Below are 21,265 nucleotides of genomic sequence, written 5' to 3' on the forward strand. Positions count from 1 at the left end.
AGTGTCTCTCTCCTTCCTTGTGACAGAGCTAGAGGCTGGCCACTGCCAGCATCTCTGTGAAGCAGAATGTGTAGATATGAACTCCTCAAAGCTGACCAATAAAATACACTGCCTTGTGGAGTTAGCTTGTTCATACGGCTTTGAAACACTCAAGGGAAATATACCACTGCTGCAGAGATGAGTGATGAAGCAGTTGAGTTCTGTTTATGTGAAGTTTTGATTTTTTTTAATAACTTTTTTTTACTCTTTGAAGGTATGTAGGAATGTGTGCAAAATAACTACAGACTGTAACATATCTAGAAGCCTCTGAAGTATTTGTTTAAATTTTAAATGCTGCATCTGCATCTGTTCTGCAGTTTCAGATATTAAACCCTGATGTATGTTTTGAATCCCCACAAATTACGCAATTTCTTTTGCTTTCCTGCTGCTTCTCCTTTAATACTACTACTATCAGCAAGTTTTTTTATTGCTTACCAGGAGTAATACTGATTTCATCTGCAAGATCCAGGCTAGTCATAAGTTACCTCATCACTAAGAAAAGAATTCTCTACATTCATTAACAGAAGAATAGTAGCAAGAGTTCACATAACCTTGACTATCATTTTGCTTTCTCCTCTTTCTTATTTTATACCATCCTTTTAAACTCTTAGTCAAGATCCTCACCTGATATAAAGTGATGTCACCCCATTGAAGTCTTGACTAACACAAGGTTCAGAAACCCTCCTCCTTCAGACCTCCATGGGCAAATCTAGATTTGCAGCTAAATGATTGTCAGTGCTTAACATGAAAACATATGAGATCTGAATGAAAATATTAAAATGCTCAGATAACATGAGTTTGTCCTGCATCCCTGATTTGAAGAGTGTTGGTATATATGTCAAAGTTTTAGTCATGCTGTACTAGTGCCAACCCTGTTGTGTGAAGATACATAGAAGTACTATCATTTTCATGTCAATCAATTTTTAATTATTGTTATTACTTCTTTCTTTTTTTTTTTTTTTTTTTTTTTTTGATAGATTACCTTGATGCAGAATTCATGACTTGGAAACTGAAAGTCTCTCTGAGGTTGGAATTGATCCACAGTTACTACAGTAATTCTGCAACCAGGTACAAAACATGCTAAATGCTGTGAAATGTTCCAGTCTTTGATCTGCTTTGGTCCTATGTAATTGGACATTTGAGCTGTCCCAAATACTTGCAATGGCCAGAAATAACTAGACCAAGAAAGTATGAGAGAGGAACAACTGTCATGGCACTTTTTCTTTCAGTTTTCTACAAAGAGGCTACTGCACCTTGTCCTCATGGACATGGATTTGCCCATGGGTGTGTGCAAAAATTATGGGCTGGGCTTATGCCCATCACATCCAAAACTGCTAGGTTCAGGTTGGCATTAGAAATATTACTGAAACAAAATTACCTTCTGGTCTAGAAATAATTAGTTAGATCTAGTCTGGAAAATTTGACACATTTAGGAATACTCTTTGGCACAGAGGCGGGGTCTCACAACCTCAGTGACTGTTAGTGAACTGCCTATTAGTGAACTTGCAATGAATTAGGGCACAAGGTCCTTGGAGAGAAAACAATACTTGGAAAAGGCTAAGGGAGATTCTGGCTACTTGGGAGAGGCAACACTGTGATCAAGAATTGTTCTAACAGTTCACCAGTATAGGCATAGGAACCCTTTGCTACCTGCAACTATCATCCACCATGCTTGATTCAGCAGCTACCAATGCAGCCTTAGTAATACAATATCTTCAGGGAGAGAAATTTAAAATTTATTTTGATATTTCATCTTTCTGTGATGTTAAAGCCAGTCATACTGCTATATGCAACAACAGTTTCCAAGTGCTTGAAAGAAACAATTGTCAATGACTCAATAATATAGCCCGGCCATGGTATGTCCTGCTGTGCACAAGTTTTCACAATTGCCTCCTTGCAAAAAGTTTCTATATGTTTAATTAAATGACATCATGGACCCTGGAGATTTTTTCTACTATCTCAGACTCAAGAGGGGAAGAAATATTATGAAATTGATACTAATCTTTTTGAAAGGAAAACAAAAAAATAACAGTGTAAATAAAAGACCAAAAAATCATAGTGTAATTTGTGATTACACTAAAATCCTTTAACAAAGGAAGGCAGACCCCTACGTATACAAAATAGTTCTAGAACATCTATACTACTAGGGCTTTTATGCTTTGTGCTTGATATATACAGTCAAGAAATAACTGAGATTAAGAAGAGACCATGCTTGTTCAATGAATATCTCCAAATATTATCCTGACCTCTAGATTGCAATTCAACTATTAGGATGATCAATTGTTTGTGTTTCTTTTCTTCCAAGCAATATCGACTCCCAAGTGAAGAAGTGGAATTTTAGGGGAAAGAAATTATCTCAGATTTGCTTTACATATCCCTTACCTTTTTTATTTCTGTGTTTTGTTTATGCAAAATGGGCTAAATGGAATGTAAAGTCCACTTTGAATTCAAATGAATGTGAATTTGATATGGATTTTTATTTGCAGTTTGCACTTCCCTGGATTGGAACAGAAAATATACATATATTTTAAAAATGATGTCACTATTGTGGTAGCATCATAGGGTCTGAATTATACTATGGGAGGCAGTTTATAAACATGTAACAGAGTCACAGACTTTCTCCTCAAGGGTTACAAATTATACATTAGACAAGATGCCAACTGTTTGCTACAAGAAATAGACAGGATGAGTGTTTTCTATCTATTGGTTTGATGCTGCAATTTTTATTCAGCAAAACTTCCACTGAAATGAAAAATTTAGAGGAAGCATTGTCTGATGAAGGTGTGGGAGATCAAGTCAGTTTTTAATTTGAATATCACTAGGAAGCAAAGACAACTGTCTTTACCTTGCCAGGGAGTAAGATTCTGTTATCAGAAAATGTCGAGTTTTGACTCTTGACCAGACGTATTTTTATGTCTTTTGATATGGTGTGTTAGGTGCATCTGGAATTCTTGGATTACCCTCCAAAGAGTTAGAGTTTTTTCTGTTATTGCCACTGCTCTTCTTCCAACAAAATTGAATTTAACCTCATTTTTTGCTTAGTTTATCAATTAGACATGTTTGTGATATAATGTCCTTTATAATTACTAAAACATGAGATTTTTCATAGAATCATAGGATTGTTCAGGTTGGAAAAAACCTTAAAGATTATTAAGTCCAACCATTAACCCAGCACTGCCACATTCATTATTAAACCATGTCCCTGAGGGCCACATCTACACATCTTGTAAATACCTCCAGGGATGGTAACTCCATCACTTCCCTGGGCAGCCTGTTCCAGTGCCTGACAACCCTTTCAGTAAAGAAATTGTCCCTAATATATGACCTAAACCTCCCCCGGTGAAGCTTGAGGCCATTTTTTCTTGTCCTACCACTTATTAATTGGGAAAAAAGGCTGACCCCCACCTGGCTGCAATGTCCTTTCAGGTACTCATAGAGAGCAATAAAGTCTCTCTTGAGCATCCTTTCCTCCAGACTAAACAGCTCCATAAGACTTGTGCTCCAGATGCTTCACCGGCTCCCTTGCCCTTCCCTGGACACACTCCAGTGCCTCAATGTCCTTCTCGTCCTGAGGGGCCCAACACTGAACACAGGATTCAAGGTGCTGCCTCAACAGTGCCAAGTACAGTGGGACAATCCCTACCCTACTCCTGCTGGCCACACTATTCCTGCTACTATTCCCCATTGGCCTCCTTGGCCACCTGGGCCCACTCTGGCTCATGTTCAGCCACTGCCAGTCAGCACCCCCAGGTCCTTTTCCACTGGCAGCTTTCCAGGCACTCTGCCCCCAGCCTGTAGGGCTGCCTGGGGTTGTTGTGACCCAAGGACAGGACCCAGCACTTGACCTTGTTGAACCTCACACAGTTGGCCTCAGCCCACTGATCCAGCCTGTCCAGATCCCTCTGCTGAGCCTTCCTGCCCTCCAGCAGATCAACACTCCTGCCCAACTTGGTGTCATCTCTGAACTTACTGAGAGTGCTCCAAACTGTCCAGAGGTGAACTTTCCATCACATATTTTTAAACTTTCAGAGAAAGGGACAATTTTGATTACAGATAAAGTAAGTCATAGACACATTTCACGCAACAATAAAACTGACTCCCCTGCAAAATTTGAAATGATTTTGAAATTTAGTAATTTTCATCTCTTTGGTTAATATGATTTCGTTTTGTGAACGAGTAGGTTGCACTGAGTTTGCTGTGACTTCTTGGATACTTGCAAATCTCTCTCTGGTAGAACTCCTGTGATCTTAATCAGAATTCACAATTCATTCCTCATGTCCAGCTTCTCTCTTTACTGAGCTTATTTTTTAATTAAAAAAAAAAGTTAGAAAAAGACCCAAATTTTCTGAGTTACAATCTTCTGTAGACAGTAATACATTATTGTATATTTTTAGATTATGCTTTATTGCCCTGATCAAAGAGATTTTAAAAGTGTAGAAATATAGTGTAGTCTTACCTTGCCAGTAGAGAAATTAATAAATTACTATTAACCCAGGTACTCTTTACTATATTAAAGAAACTTCCAATTTCAGCTTGAGGTACAAATTATTAAAGAACTATTTTAATGTGGTGTCAGATTTTTCCATACTTGGACATTATTGCCCATTTTGTGATAAATTATTTTTTTCTCAAAGGCCTAATTGTTTTAACCAAATTACCTGAAAAGCTTGGTTTTCATTACAAAATGTGATGCTTCTAAATCCCATAATGGTGAAAAAGCTTGATGACATGACACATAAAAGTTTAAATCCCACACAGCAAGAAAAGGAACAAACATTGCTTTTAAAATAATCTGGTTTTAAGCCAGTGTCTTGATTTATAAACATATATGTTTGTCCATACTGAATCCCCAATCTGTCCTGGAGCAGCTCTGATAGTGTTTAGTTTTTAAAATCAGATTTTTCAATATGACAAACATTTTTCTTCCGTTCTGCTGTGTGAAAGAACCACACCCACAAAACATTTCACTACATGGGCAAAACAGTGAAGCTGCATGCAATACTGACAAAAATCATGCAACACTACATCAAACAATATTTTTCTCTCTTACTTTAAATTTTTTAGTTACTACATATATAATTATGGGGTTTTGTTTAAATAAGGATAATTGATAAATATGTTTGACATGGATGTATCATCCTTTTTTGTTTAAGTTGGCTGTACCTGCCAAAGGTCTGTACAGGAGCACAGCAAATTTTATAGAGTTGGCTGGAAAGCAACTCTAGACACTGGAGATAGAAGAATCCATTGTGTTCTGTGGCCAGTGTAGTCCTTTGGTAACTTTTGGAATATTGCAGAGAATACTAATGGAAAAGCTTGCACCTGCTGATTGGAGTTGAGAAAGTATCCCACTTGCAAAGTTAGCTTTCGATATTAAAATGTGCACTTGTGATTTACTGACAGAGAGGGCTGATTTATTTGAATTTTTTTATAATCCGTTATGAAGGATCAAAATGCACCCCTTGAATTCAGTAAGAGGTCACATTTTTTCCTGTATCATTTTAGCCCGCAGATGGATGATGAGATTTAGCCTGTTGGATTTACCTGCTGACTTCATGGATTAGCTGCCAGATGACTGTCACCTTCCCTTGCAAAGCTGTTGTGTGCCTGTTTTGGTTTTGAGTTTTGTCAATACTGACAGCAGTTCCATGACAATAAGTTTTGAGCAGCAACTTTCATGTTCAATTTTTGTCCTAATAGATGTGGCTTTGGAAACATTATTTGAAAACTGTTGGGCTGGCTGGTGGCAGAATACGCCTTCTGCTTACCTGCTGCCTTTAGTCAGTTTTACTAAAGACTTCTAACTTTCTTCATTAAAGGAGACCCATCAGTCTCCCACATAAAAATTTTGCCACTACAATTGCCTACAGATAACTCCTAGACTAGTAAAGGCTGGAGGTAGAGGTAATAGCAGTAAGTTTCACTCATATATTTTCTGTCTTACGTAGTCCTATTTTAAAATGTCTTCTGCTGATACTCTGGAAAAACCTACCATTGGCTTTTCATGTAAGGGTCAATTATCCTTGGAAATGAATCTTGAAATCTTGCTGTTTTGAAGATGATTGAGATTAAAAAAATAAATTAATATTGGAGCTGAAAACTTGCTAGCTCTCAGCTAGAACGACTTTGTTAAGATTTCCTGTTGCACACATATTTTATATCTTTTGGGCAGTGTTAAAATATCCTTCATAACGAACCACTTGTCTTGCAGTCTTTCATTCTTGTCTCTTTGACTTACTCTGTGTCTTTCCTAACTTATTATTTACTGATTATTTACTGATTATTTGAATTGAATTGAGACAGACTGTGTTTAATTGTGCAATTTTGAGAGGGCTTAGTGGGTAAGAAGATTCAGGAGGATTAATGAGGCAGGGGAAGGGAGGTGGTGAGACAAGTACATGTCTGTTTTTGCAGTGGGCCTTGTTTTTTTTCTCACCAGGGCATTGCCAACCCCACCATACCACTGAATCAGCTCTCAGAAAGTTTGGTTTTCTGCTGAATAAGGTCCAGACACTTTGGATTTTATTGGTTAGATTTTTCATTTCCTTACTTGGACAAAGATATACAATGTTTAGGGATTAAGTTTTTTCGATTTCAATTGCAACCTATATACTTCGTTGCCTAAGTGCTACTTTAGCATCAATTGCAAGAATATAAATAAAAAGCACCACTCTCTATTTGTTCATCTAAGACCTTGAAAAGCAGTAAATCAAAATACTTTCTTGGTCTACCTTCAGTTCTCATGACAGGCCCAATACATTTGGACTGCTGCAACTTATTTAGATGATGTTTGTCAAGACGGTGGCTTTAAAACACATAACAGCTATTTTACAGCAAATCTGATTACTATTTTATGTGTCTAACCCCATGGCAGAATGGAACTTAAACATTTCCCCTTTCCAAGCAAGTTTACTCCACAATTCAGGGACAGTCTCTGTGTTCCTGGAAACAACTCAGATGTGCAGAAAAAGAGAGATCTTGTGTCTGCTAGCCTTTGCCCAGTGTAGCGAACTCCAGTTTCTACCTGCTCTTGAGGGATCAGTGAGAGACAGAGAGAGAGAGAAAGAGCAGGACATACAAAATAACAATGTTTCCCATTCCAGGAAATTAAGCATCATGCACTGTTTCCTCGCAGAGGAAAATAATCTAATCAACACTGTAGATTGACAGCTGTGATTAACTTATTTTGCCTAAAAGCCTGATTTTGCCACTCTGTTTAGACTGAATAGAATGAAAATAGCTGTCCCAGGTGAGGACCTCAAGGACTTTAGGAAACAGGAAATGACACTTTTGGTACACATACATGTCTTTTTAGTGGGAGCCATAGTGAAAAAAATAGAATTTGGGTTTTTTCAAAAGAGCTCAAACACAAAGCAGAGCTTCCTTAATGCACCAGGGAGAAAGCTCAGACTACATTACTGAGTCTAAGAGTTAAATGGTGATTACTCTTTGATCCTTGGAGGTATTTTTTTCTCATTCTGGCTTTTTCAGCTAGTTCCCCCCTTTTTCTTTTTAAGGCATGACTTTGATTACAAGTTAGATCTTTGAAAATATGTCAATGAATTTCATCTCCTAGACACATAATTAATCTTCATACAGCTCTGGTAGTAATGCAAACACACCTGTAGGATGTTTTCCATTGAAAACACGAGGAGAGAACCTGTAATAAATCTGGGAATGATAGCTTTATCGTGACTGACAGAGCTGCTGGAGGCCTCTTCCTTATGAGTATAATTTGGGAGTATATAAAGGAGAGATTGATTTCCACAGATCTCTCTCTTTTCCTTAGTATTTATTCGTAGTCTGTGTAACCCACTCTAATTTTTATTTTACAAAAAGACCTAACACATGTGACTTGATTAAAACAATGCATATTGCATTTCTATGAGTCAGCACAGCCCAATGTGAACACAATTTAATTTTGTACTTCGCAAGCCCTGTGACTGACTGCAGTGCATGATTTATCAGGGAGTAGCAGCTCTCTTCCTTGTCAAGACTTGTACTTCTGGATCCTTTGGAAACAACAGTTTAACCTTTTGAACAGAGCCAGTACCTTCTAGCAGGAGAAGATGAAGTGCTTTGAGAAAGAGGCTATGGGAGTAATGAGATGTGACTGTGAGATGAGTCTTGCTTGACAACATACAACAAACCTCACATCTCATGCTAAGAAGTGGCTGTCACTTTGATCTGCATGAAGCTTAGTGCTCTGTGGATTTGAGCCACTATATGTATGTTGAGTCAAACCTCTCTGGTACAGAGAAAAATTCACCTGATGTCCACTGGGCCACAGAGGAAGTGCAAAGGCAAGAAGCTGACTCCTTGACTAACCTTCACAGCATTCACTTAGTAACACTTATCAGTAACACTTTTACTGATAGGGAAATTGAAAACTAACATTTTAAATAACTTGATTACTGTGTTCTTCCCTTAACTTCACCTCTTGCACCATGCTGCCCCTGGGACACTTTTTCTTCTTTACAAATCACATCTCCTTGAAAATCCTTGAAAAGGGGTATCCTTTTCTTAGATACCCCTCTGTTATGAATTGTGATTATTGTTTCTTATTTATTCTGCAGGATGACTAGGCAGTAATTCTGTGTGGAACAGAGAAAGTGAATGCTGATGGGAATTCACCAAATACAGCAAATGAAAAATTTATGGAAATAAGAGGCCCTATAGAACAAAGAACATCTTTCTACTTGCTTGTGATGCTTCATTCTTGCTCAGATCCACCATAGGACCTTTTCTCTGCTGCTTCTTTTATTTATAATCAAAACAAAATGAGAACACAGCTTGACCACAGCTGAGATATATCTTCATTTGAGGTCATCACATTTCAGTGCTGTGTCAAAAAATATGTTAGAGACAGAAAGAGATTCAATCTAGCTGAAGTAAAGACACTGCACTGCCAATAATTGTCTTCTGTAATAGTTAGTCACATTGAAAGTATTAATTAAAGAAGAAGTTGGGTGTTTTTTTAAAGTGTGATGTAATTCAGTGCCAGCTGGCTGACCAAGAGGTTGGGGTAGGTTATATTTGTCTCTCTCAGAATAGGAAGAACAGATCTTTTATTTTTCTTTGTTAAAACCCTGTATGCTTGGCTGTACCAGACCAGGCAGATTGCTTGAAGTGACTGGCTGCCAATGTAATTTGTGTTGGTAAATAAATATAAAATGTTGGGATCTTTCAAAGATGGGATCAGGAGGCAATGACTGATGCCAAGTGGAGTGCACTCATTTCCTGAGAAACAAAACTGCTCTATCAGCTCACCTTAAGCTTGATTTGCACAAACTCCATTTGTTCTGTCTCTTCATAAGCAAAGCTGTTAAACTGAAAAATCTCCTATGTCTGTTGTGTAATGTCAGGCTCACCTGGCTCCTTCTCATCCAGCCTGAATAAAGGGCTATCCTTTGCCCTGTCCCATGAAGCTTGCTTTTTGTCTTCCTGTCAACCAGCTTACTGATGCTGGTTAGTGTATGTGCTAGCTTTGGCTGGGATAGAGTTAATTTTATTCACAGCTACTATGGGTTATATTTTGGATTTCTGCTGGAAACAGCATTGATAATCACAGGGATGCTTTCATTGATGCTGACCTGAGCTAATAGAGTGTTAAGACCTTTTCTGCTCTTCATGTCACCCCACCTGTGAGTGGGCTGGGGGTGCATAAAGTGTTGGGAAGGGACACAGCGAGGACAGCTGACCAAAACTGACTCAAGGCATACATCGTACCATATGACATCACGTTCAGTATATGAAGCTGGGGGAAGAAGAAGGAAGTGGGGATGTTTGAAGTGATGGCATTTGCCTTCCCAAGTCACTGGGACATGTGATGGAGCTCAGCTTTCCTGGGGATGGCTGAACATCTGCCTGCCCATGGGAATGAATTTCTTGGTTTGCTTTGCTTGTGCCTGTAGCTTTTGCTTTACCTATTAAACTGTCTTTATCTCAACCCATGAGCTTTCTCAGTTTTACCCTCCTGGTTCTTTCTCTCATCACACTGCAGGGAGTGACTGAGTGATTGTGTGATGCTGAGCTGACAGGTGGGGTTAAACCACGAGAGTATAGTGGAAGGAGGTGGAGCGAGGACATAGGTGATATAAGCATGCTGAAGTAAAATAGTGAGACACAGATAATAGATGTGGACTTGGGAAGAAACAGCTGAGACTCTGGTGCAAAAATTTCAAATTTGTACAACTCTTCCAGAGGAGGGATAATTATGGCACAGCAGAAGGCAACATCTCCCAGGCCTGTGGAAGGCAGCACTACTTCAGAAGTGGGTATCACCTGATAAAAAGAGGTGTAGATAAACCTGCTGTTTCCTCATCCCTGAAAAAAGGCTAGGAAAAGGTGTAGTAAAGTCCTGCCCATTGTGGGTAGTAATAAGTTAGTCCCCTATTGCACTGCACTTCAGTAGGAAACTCAATCTGGCTTTTCCTATGTCACAGGGATGATTGAAGGTAAATTGAGAGTTGCTGTTAAGACAGACACAATACATTCAGCAGAAACACAAAAAACCTCTTCTTTTGTGGAACAATTCAGAGAGGGGAAAATCCTTTGTAGAAAGGAATAAACTCAACTAAAAGCAAACCACCATGCAGTTCAATAAAAGGTTGCCCTCTCCAGTCAAACAGATACAATTTGCCACAGTGTATAAAAAGGATCTTTTTCAATTTAGCTATTTCCATTAATGTATGAACCACTGATCAATATTAGACATCGCTTAGCTTCTCAGGTCATGAGAAACAACTCACTGGCAAGCATTGTATTTCTAGGAGACAAAGTCGGTGGAGTAAATATATGACCATGCAAACAAATACTGAATACTTTTCATGCAAGTTGAGGACCAAATTAATAATTCCCCTTCATTGTGCCAAAGGTATAAAGATTCAGGACTATTCCAAAGACTACGAATTTCTGGGCGGCCTTTTCAGCATGGTTCTCCAATACATCCGGAGATCTCTGGAGAAGAAAACAGACCTTGGGTCGAGCTTCACCTGCCCTTGTGGCCTTGCAGGAGCTAGCAAATTTCACATGTAAGGAGAATCTGGGTAAGTAGACTACAGAAATACAGTCAGGAAACTACATGACAAAATCATAATTTGTAATTTCTGATTGCTTTTTGTTAGAGCAGCTTTCTGAGGCCTCAACTATCAACACATCTCCGCCATATCCAGCACTGAACATATTTGTAATTGGACACTGTTCTTGTTCTGCAGTCTATAGCAATAAAGGCAAGTAATATATTAGCTGTTATACAGATGGAGGACTGGGAGATTAAATATCTTGTCCAGGGTCAAAAAGGAAATGTGTGACAGGTCTGGGACTTGTGAACCTGGAAATGTGGAGTTGAAGGCCTCAGCTGTGGGCTGTATATTTACTCCTGAGTGTTAGCTGACTGCACATTTAACAAAACACTCCAAAGGACACCAATATGTTATTGCTTCTATTGGAAAATGACTGGACAACCATGCTTCTTCTGACAACTGGCCAAATCTTGCCTGGGCAAACTATTCAGTTTTGATAAATTGAACAAAGTAATTTGAAAAATAGATTGTTTAGTCTTCTGAGTATGCTTACATAGATTCTTCACAGAACAAACGATGTCTCCTTCTTGTAAATATTAATAAATAATGTTTTTTACATTTCACTTAGGAGCAATCAAACAGGCAAGAAATAACCATGACTGGAAAGCCTGAGCTACTAACTCAGTTCAATGCTGTCGGAAGAGTTCTAGTCAACAGCGAGTTCAGGCAGTTAAAAAGGATGGACTAAGTATAGCAGGGATTTTGCCTTATTTGAACTACAGAGCTTCTCTTTTAGCTTAGAAATGCTTTGGGAATCAATGACCTGGGTTGTGGCTCCATTAGTAGTTTGGCCCAATTTTAATTAGCTGATGATGTGTGCACTATCTTTTGCTAATAAAGGGTATAATGATTTTCGATGGATGTTGCTATAAAGCCCCCAAATTTTACATGTGCACTGTCCAACATTAAGCCTTCTGGTCTCTTCTGGGTCATCTCCACTTCTAGTGGGAATCCTGAAAGGGTGTCCAGGTTTGAATGCAGCAGAGATGCTGAGCAAGGAACTTTTCTGACTGGTGCTGTGCTGCAGTGGCTTTTGACAGCAGGATACCCAATTGTCCCTGTAATTAACTGTGTACTGAGGGTCCATTAGAAAGGCGTGTGATGACCCTAGGCCACAGATTTCTGGCTTTACCATGGCCCTGGAAATATCAGGTTAGCCATAAAATAATTCCAGTTTACACCGTGTGAGTAAAATTGAGGCAAACCTTTTAATACTCTTGAGTAGCGGGGTAGGAGGTCAGAGAAGATAGCATAGATGATGCTTTTTCAGAGTGTGATTAATTCTTTTCTGTGTAGCAAAAAAGAAAAAAAAAAGAGTAAATGTTAATCAGAACACTTGCAATTACTAAATTCTTTTTTGTTGTTTCATAGTCGCTTTCTTCAGTAGTGTAATTGTCTCCTCTTTTGTGCAACAAATGAGGGAGTTTGAAATTTGATATCAAGTGGGATTCGTATCTTATTTAAGTTATTTTGCTGTTTAACAGAGGTACAATACAGAGGTTCCTGTAGGAAAAAAGAAACCCGAAACCCTCCAGAAAGACAAATTGAGGCAAATCTAACATGCATGAGTTAAAAACTATGGGTCCTCCTCTAAATCTGTGTTTTGAAAATAGAGTGCAAATATGTGTATGTGTGCTTGTGAGTTAAGGAAGTTTCTTTCTTAGAAACATCACAGAAATATAGAACAACTCAGGTTGGAGGGAAGCTCATAAGATTGTCTGGTCCAAACTTTCATGGGAAAGAGAGTTGAGGAGATCATCTAGTACCCTTTCCAATTGCATCTTGAAAACCTCCAGTCATAGGAACTCTACCACATCCCTGGGTAAAAATGCTTTATCAAAAATACAATCCAATGCATTTTAAAATCCCTGTTTACCAGTAATGCATCTGAACAAAAGGGGGACAAAAGTGAAATGCCTAGTGAGAAATTCTGGATATGATTAAGCATAATGATCCCCACACTAAGGAACAGAGAAGATTTAGTGCAATATATTATCAGTGCCAGACGATCTTACCTTCCTCAAGGTATCTTCTTGCTTCCTCTCTCCACTCTTAAATTTCAATTTGTACTTACTTTATAGGATTTTCTGTCCCTCAGAAAGGCAAAGGGGCTTACTTGTTCCCCTATAATCAGGTTGCACACAGAACTTAACTAGGTGGTTTACCAAGTCCTGAGGGATTGCTCCTCATAGAAGAAAACCAAATTCAGAGTTAATGCTGTGGGACTGGCAGCTCTAAACAGCTCATTGTCAGACTGATCTGCTCCTAAAATCCCCGAATGGGTGTGGGAAGCCCCTTTGAGTGTTTAATGATAATGTGGTTTTCCTCTTTCATTAACTTTTGTGTACAAACAGCTATCATGCTCACTGGATACTAAGCACTTTACTGCCCATCTACATCCACATCAATGCTACTTAAGGCTAATCACACACTAACTACATCTCCCAGTGACAAAGCTGCATCCCCACTCTGTCTGTATTGATCTCCCATCAGTCATTTGTAAGTGACCGTGCTAGACATGGCCCTTGGGCATTTTTCCAATACAAAAGCCACTTAACATGAAAATTGCAGGATCTCTTTTGGCTGTTTTACAAGTCTTTATCAAATGCGGATAAAAACCTACCTTTAATCATAACTACTCTATGAATTTTTTTCACCTTTGACCATTGACCCCTTTAAGATAACGAGAGCATTTGTGCACCAGACTGCCCTTCTTCAAGTTTTATTCATTGCCTGAGAGGGCCACTAGAAGGAGTGGCAAAAAATACTGGAAAGAAAATCCTTTGGCAGCAGTGTTTGTTTCATTTTAACAATAGCAACACTAAAAAGAGTTGTTATTTAAGAGGGTCATTGTTTCAGTCATTTATATGCCCTTTGGGTCACGTGCCCATCACTTTACCTCATTCGGATGAGCAGGCAATAGGACTGCCTTTCTGTTCCCAGTCCTCTGCCATATACCCTTGTACTTCTTGGCATGAAGACTGTGTTTGTTTTGCACATCGATGTGAAAAGCCAAACTAGTACAAATTCTTTTACTCTATCACTGCCACATATGAACACTGAATATATAATTTCAGACACTCTGTGGTTGTTGGATCTTGTTCAGGAGGTTAGATGAGAATTATAATTGCATAATTCTGCCATCCTTTCTTTTCTGTACTGTTTCAAGTTCTCCCTAATTTGAGGATACATCTATGGCTTCAGAACAAGCTTAACAACTGTCTTTTTTGAAGTTCAGTACTCGTCCAACTAAATCAGCTTGTAGTGCAGTTTGGCTGTGTTCAAGTAGCAACTATTTTAACAATTGCTCAGGTCACGTGCAAGGCTGTTCACACTGGCCTGTGGAAATTATTAAAAAATATTTGTGGTGGAAAGCTACTGTTTGCATACAAGCCTGTAAGGTCTCCTCCTTGCTCGAGTTACAACTTGCTTTATTTGTTGGACTTTGAAACTTTAAACATTTCACAGACAAGTCTGACTTTATTCCCATAAGAGGATTCATCAGTGCATTTGAAGGGCCATATGTTGAGTTGACACTATCAACTATAGGCAATATGCCAACGAAGTACTCAAGCAGGCAGCTCTTCCTGAGCTCCATACTATCTATTTTTTGACTATCTATTTTGATTTGTGTCTCATAAAATGCATCAATTACATATATAAAGAGAATTTCTCCACAGGATGTTAATGGAGTAGTGTACAGTAAGAGGTCAAAAGCACTGTGACTGATCCTCTCAGAATAACATCCAGGAAAAGCTTTCCCTAAAACAGAAAAACTGTTTAGAGTAATGATAGCAAAATACAAATGTCACTTTGGAGTCTGTTTGCCTAAATAAATGGCTCTCAGCATTTTTCACTCAGTGTGTTACTTCTTAGGACTAAGACCAACCTGTCTGCTCCAAATTTCACACATTTTCTACACGTGGCATGTTTGGCTATATGAGAACAGGTCTGATAGGATGTTGGGATAGTGAAAAGGAAGCAAGATTAAAATGAACTCACCTGATGTGTTCAGCTGCTTGTTGCATCATTTTGTGTCTGGCAGTATCACTGCTATACAATGGCAATGCTGTGTTAGCAAGTACAATCATGCCAGTGACCAAAGACAGAAAAAGTGAGGTGTTCTCAGCACCATTGCCAAACACCAACTGGTGGAAATATGTCTGTTACTTGAATCAGTGTTTCTGTTCCCTCGTCATCCTCAGAGAAACCTGTGTTGAAGAATGATTAAGGTTGTAATCACGTTGTAGATGGTTCACTTGGTGATGAGAGTAATTCTGTGATGGGGCATTAAGAGCCCCGGATCACACTCCCTGAGGTGTTAGACTGAAGTGTGCCAGTTGAACTGAATCTTGTGCCAAACTTAGCTATTTTGGACAGTAACTTTGAAATTTCACGATGGACAACAAGAAAATATTTTTTTAAGCCATTACAGTTGCAATACATATATTGTACTAATCCAACTTACAATTATACTTCTTCCATATTTTAATTAAGCACATAAATAATAAAATTTAAACTTTGCCTCATCACTTTTCTCTATATTGTCTATGAGTTCTTCCAGGTACAAGTCATTTTGTTTAACTGATAGGTCCAGAGTATGTGTAATTATTTAATACTAACCTGTGTACATTTCTTTACTTTTAATGCATTATGGTAATTTTCAACTAATAAAAAGTTAATTGCATTATAATAAAATACTAACAGTACTGAAAACATAAAAAGGAGAGGGGAATCCAGACCAGGAAGATGCTATTGAAAACAAAAGACCAAAACCACTTACACAACATATATGTACATTTGCACAGAATGCGACAGTCATAACAAGAGCACCAAGGTGTGAAGTGCTTTAAAGTCCTCTAATGCAGCCAATAGCTTTAGAAAGGCTGATAACCACCACAGCTTTTTCACGCCACGGCCTTATTTTTCTAACCAGGCAGGATAACTTTACAGCCTGGTTCAACCTCCACATCTGTCCAAACTTTAATCTGATTGAACATCCATTAATGTTGTATTTGGTGGCTTTTTAAATATGGGCATTTATCTCCCAAAGCCAAGACTGACCCCAAAAACTGACTTAATTCATGCCATTAAACTGCTGGCAACTTAGACACTACTGCTATGAGCTTGAATTGATCCAGAGCCTGAGGGTAGACAGTTCCATTTCTCATTAACAACAACAAAAAAATTATGATTATTAACAATATTTTTTAAGCTTTTCTTTATAAACCAGAGAAGGTAAGTAACCTAAGTGACCCTTATCAGGGTTATAAGCTAATTAATGAGTTTTATAACAAGCCCAGCCATCGTCTTTGTGATCTATCTCTGGGAACTCTAAAAAAGTCAACATAAAGGACAGGATAAAAGACAAGACCCCATCTTGCAGAGACAGGCTCTAAACAGAAATCTTCAGGTTGGATGGATTTTTAGGGTCCCCTCAGAGCTTATATTTGTTCCAGAGATGGGAAAAACAGGCTCCTGGGGTATTGGAATCAGAAGTCAAAAACTTATAAAAAGAAGCACAGAAAGACTTCAACTTTCTTATGAGAAACAGTGCAGAAAAAGCAACTTATACTAAAGCTGTCATGGAGAATTTCCAGGAGAGACAAATGCCAAGAGATGACAAATGGAGAAATATTAGCAACCTTCATAGAGAGGAATCAGAATGCAAAATGTTGCAAGCAAAAATGTAAAACTTTTGATACAAAAAGAAGTGGGAGAAATTGAGAGAGGGATACAGAAGAGAAAAAAAAGAATTTTCTCGTTGAGATACACATTTTTTAACTTTCTTCATTTGCTGCACATTCAGAGGGTCAGATGCTCTAGCTGATGCCAAACCAGAGTAAATTCTTCTGCTCCTCTTCTTTTAAGAAGCTGAGGGAGATCTGTCAGCATCTGCTGCACCAGAGAAAGCTTTTCTCAACAAAGAAAATGACTGTCAGGGAGGTTGATTATGGGAATGGAGCCTACCTGGGTATGGCTAAGAGTCTGGACGGATGAGTCTTCATCCACCTGGAAATTGTAACCATGTCAGTTAAGTTACTCCAACCTTCACTGAAATGGACAGATATACACCCAAGTGTACACCCTGCATCAATATATGACTCCTTTGGAGAATAAAAAAAGTGCCATTTATTGCAAATAAACTTCAAAAGCTATTGTTCAATCAATGTATTCCATTGGAATCTTACTAGCAACTTAAAACATTTATGAAATAATTATATGGTGTTTTAATTTTCCCATTTTAGATCCCTCCTTTCGAACATAAATAATTTCTTGCCTTTCTTCCATGGGCTTATTTTAAAAAGATAAACTTTGGATTGCAGTTGTTGCATCCATATAATCTTAATGCCTAACCTCAAAAATCTAAATGCTAAATAAAGTCTTTCCCTCCAGAGCTCTAACTATATCCATTTCTCTCTTTTATTTCTGTTGGGTTTTTTTCATTCTTCAACAAAAGAATAAGTAAATCCTCATTACCCAGTATCAGTTGAGGCTTGTCTATATAAAGAATATATTGTGTTTTTTGTGAGTCCATGTGTGCATGCAGAACTGCATTACATTAGCATTCCTGAATACAGGCTTTTTAATGTACTAATCTTAGGAAGGTAAAATCAATATTCAAGTGATAATTATTTAGGAAGTAAATTGATCAATTTGTCCCAAGCTCCATGAAGATGAACTGAGGTCAATCCACTTTGCCTATTAAGATTTTGAAGATCTGGTTGGATTACTTTCACAGTAAGTGCCTGTTTTCCACCAAGGTTTGAGGAAATGGGGGAAAAAAAAAAAGAAAATAAAGACGAACCGAGCTTTAATGTTAGACCTTAGGAAAAATAAAATTTCATATAAGTGCAATTTTCCTGGTCCCAGCAAGTTGTCCATGTAAATAACCTCTGTGTTATTAGCTTTTAGTACTATAGTTCTCCCTGTGGTGAAAGTGAAATGGCTGCTAACCAAACAGAGTTGACCTGTCTTCGTTCTACAGCCCTATATATATTTTCTGAATTATTTTTTAAGGCTTGGGAATGTGTGGATGAGCAATCTATATGGAAGAGAGACTGAAAGAACTTCGAGGCAAGCTATTCAAACAACTCTGGCATTTCAAAACTGAGCATAGTGAATTTTTTAAACTCAAATAAAACATTGCAAAATTGTTATTGCTAAAATAATAGTCTATTCATCTTAGAATTATCACATTAAGTGTTAGGGTAGAGGCACATATTTCCTGATGGCAAATCACTAGACCACATGAATTCAAATTCCATAAAAACAAAACTTTTCTTTCATTTCAGGAAAAATACATTTTGCAGAAGGAGGCACAGTGTGTTTCACTAGCAACTCTTTCTAGCTCTTAAGCTTGAAATATGTTCAGTACAGAAATGGTCTTGTGCAGGTCAAGGAGTTGGACGCAATGATCCTTGTGGGTCCCCTCCAACTCAGCATATTCTGTGATTCTGTGATTTTTTTCTCCCCCTTTTCTAGAGGTTCTTTGCAGACAGTAAAGATTCCTTAGGTCTTAAGCATTTATTCTGAGAGTATAATAAAAGTATGGTAACTTAATACAGATTTCCCTAATGATTTTCTGATGTAAAATACTTCACAAATAAGAAAATTAGTAAGACCAGTACCTCATTTCATATAGTGTTTTTCAGCCCATCATGGTTTGAACTGGTGGCTCGAAGATTAATTTCTTGGAGTTCCCAAATTATCTGCCTTGGACTTGATTTCAGTATCGAGGTTGTGGAAACCAAAGAAGACTGGTGGTCACTGCAGGATTGTTCAAGACAGGGTAAGATTCACCATTTAGGAAACCAGTTATCTATGCAGTCACTGAAACACAGAATCACAGACTAAGAAGAGTTGTAAGGGACCCACAAGGATCATCAAGTCCAGCTCCAGGCCCTGCAAAGGACCATCCCCAAGAGTCACACCATGTGTCTGAGCATTGTCCAAAAGCTTCTTGAACTGTCAGGCTTTGTGCTGTGACCACTTCCCTGGGGAGCCTGTGGTCAGTGCCTGACCACCCTGTGGGTGAAGAATCTTTTCCTAATATCCAACCTAAACCTCTCATGACACAACTTCAGGCCATTGCCTCAGGTCCTGTCACTGGTCCTGTCACAGAGAAGAGATCAGTGTCTGCCTCTCCTCTTCCGCTCACGAGAAAGTTGTAGACTGCAATGAGGTCTGATTACTATCTGCAATTGGTTGTTCCAACTGGAAGGGAAGAAATAACAAAGAGAAGGCTGAGGTTAACCAAAAGAGACTTTGGGGCCCTGGAACAATTGGGAGAGGGATCAGGAGCCCAGGTAGTGATTTTTTTGATTCTTCCGGTAACAAGGAATAATATTGATAGTAATAGGCAGATCCATCAGGTCAAAGCATGGCTCCAGGATGGTCTCAGTGGAAACATTGTTTTCCTACCAATTTCTAGTCTCCTTTAGGGCAAGAATGAAAACCAGTGATCTTAAAGGCTCTAATTTTATGGCAGTGACATTCTCTTGTCTCATCAAATGCTTTGTCTTGTGCAGCTGCAGCTTGAAAAGTTGTGCAAGCTGAAAGAGGTGAAAAGCTATACACAAGTAGCTTCAGTCACTCTCTGGGTCTTCAAAAATCAACATTTTTATTGATTTCCATGTAAGACTTCTTGTCTGTATGCAATCTGCAGGACAATACATTCAACACAGGAGCACACTTCTGGTACCAGGTAGGCAGTTTCCAGCTACTTTGGAAAAGAAACACAGGTGTGTGAGCATGGTAAGAGCTGGAGTGCAGTGTAATCTCTGGGCACTGGGGGGCTGGGACTCTGAAATACTCCTGCTCTTCAGTGAGTATACTGTCCTTGTGCTTCATGGAAATTCAGAAATCTTTTGAGATGTGTAGTTTATAATTATAAGACCAGATGAATTTATAACTTCCTTTCACACATCAAAAAGAGGAGTTAATTATTTTATTTTGGAAATTTACATTTTTCGTTGAGTGCATTTTTTTTCCTGCAAGGCATTAAGAGTGAACTTTTTTCCCTGTTATATATAACAAATACTAGGAAGAGATATTGGGATTCTTCCACAGTAAAAGAGAGAGTAGAGATTCTCAGTTTTAGTGTGAATTTTATGGCTTTTTTTGAGTCTATCTTCGCAGTATAATCCTAGTATTTGTCTGTCTTTCATTTCTTTCCTTTCCATGATCTCAAGATGTATGCTCAAGTTTTAAAGCAACTGTCCATCTGAAGAAAGATGAGTAGAAAGGAAAATTTTGTGCTATTATAGGGATCCATCATAATGGCAACATTTCCATGGTAATTTATAGCTGTAACTTCTGGCCTTCTCAGATGTTTTATAAGACATTAGGATATGTGGTGTATAGAGACAGTAGGAAAAAATATTCTTGTGACCCCTCTGGACTACACATGTACTGGATGCTTGTGACTGTGGGGGACTAATTTAAAAGACTGATACAATCTTCCCTAAACCTAGGTCCCAAACCTACTTTTCAGTATTTTTTATGAATCAAAACACTCCATATTCCTTTTACAGTTTCACTGTCCTCCAGGTTGAATTTTACTTAATAGTAGTGATCTCCAGCCTGGTGGCAATGGATAAATTCCAAATAACCTTTGACTGTACAGTAAAAGACTCTGGTGAATAGAGCAGTACATCAAATATTTCTATGTGAATGTACAGTTGATTAATCACTGGAGTAGTGTTTGGAGATTGTCTTTAGACAGTTCAGTTGTAGATTTGAATGTCAGCATTATCATATGTGAATCCCTATCTTGTGTAGTGATGGCCTCAAAGAAAGCAACAGAACCAATGGCAAAATCAGTTTTGCACCCTTTATTTGCAAAACAGGTGTTTTCGTACAGAGGCCAATCAAAGATTCTCAATGAAACAAAAGTTTTGGTGCTCCAGTGATGAGGAACTATGGTATAGAGAGGAGGGAAAATGGAGCAAAAACAGGGACCCAGAATGCGCATGTGTACAGGGAGCTATGAACTCGGACAGGATATGATTTGGAAAAGGTTATTGAATCTCTGGATCCATCTTCCTTCTGGGACAGTATATTCCCTAGTACAATTCCATGTGGAGGGAGAGACAGAATAGAGAATAGAAGGACAAGGACAGCTATGTCATTCCTAGTTA

The 21,265-nt window shown here is 38.4% G+C and overlaps 1 long non-coding RNA gene across 1 annotated transcript; it reads left to right on the forward strand.

Moving 5' to 3' along the window:
* The first annotated feature begins 1,025 nt into the window (after positions 1 to 1,025).
* On the forward strand, positions 1,026 to 11,258 carry LOC125318491. The gene is made up of 3 exons (XR_007200378.1): positions 1,026 to 1,107; positions 10,916 to 11,072; positions 11,166 to 11,258. It is a non-coding gene; the product is annotated as an uncharacterized LOC125318491 (long non-coding RNA).
* The last annotated feature ends 10,007 nt before the right edge of the window (positions 11,259 to 21,265 follow it).

Source organism: Corvus hawaiiensis, chromosome 30 (genome assembly GCF_020740725.1).
Source record: "Corvus hawaiiensis isolate bCorHaw1 chromosome 30, bCorHaw1.pri.cur, whole genome shotgun sequence".
NCBI classification, from domain to species: Eukaryota; Metazoa; Chordata; class Aves; order Passeriformes; family Corvidae; genus Corvus; species Corvus hawaiiensis.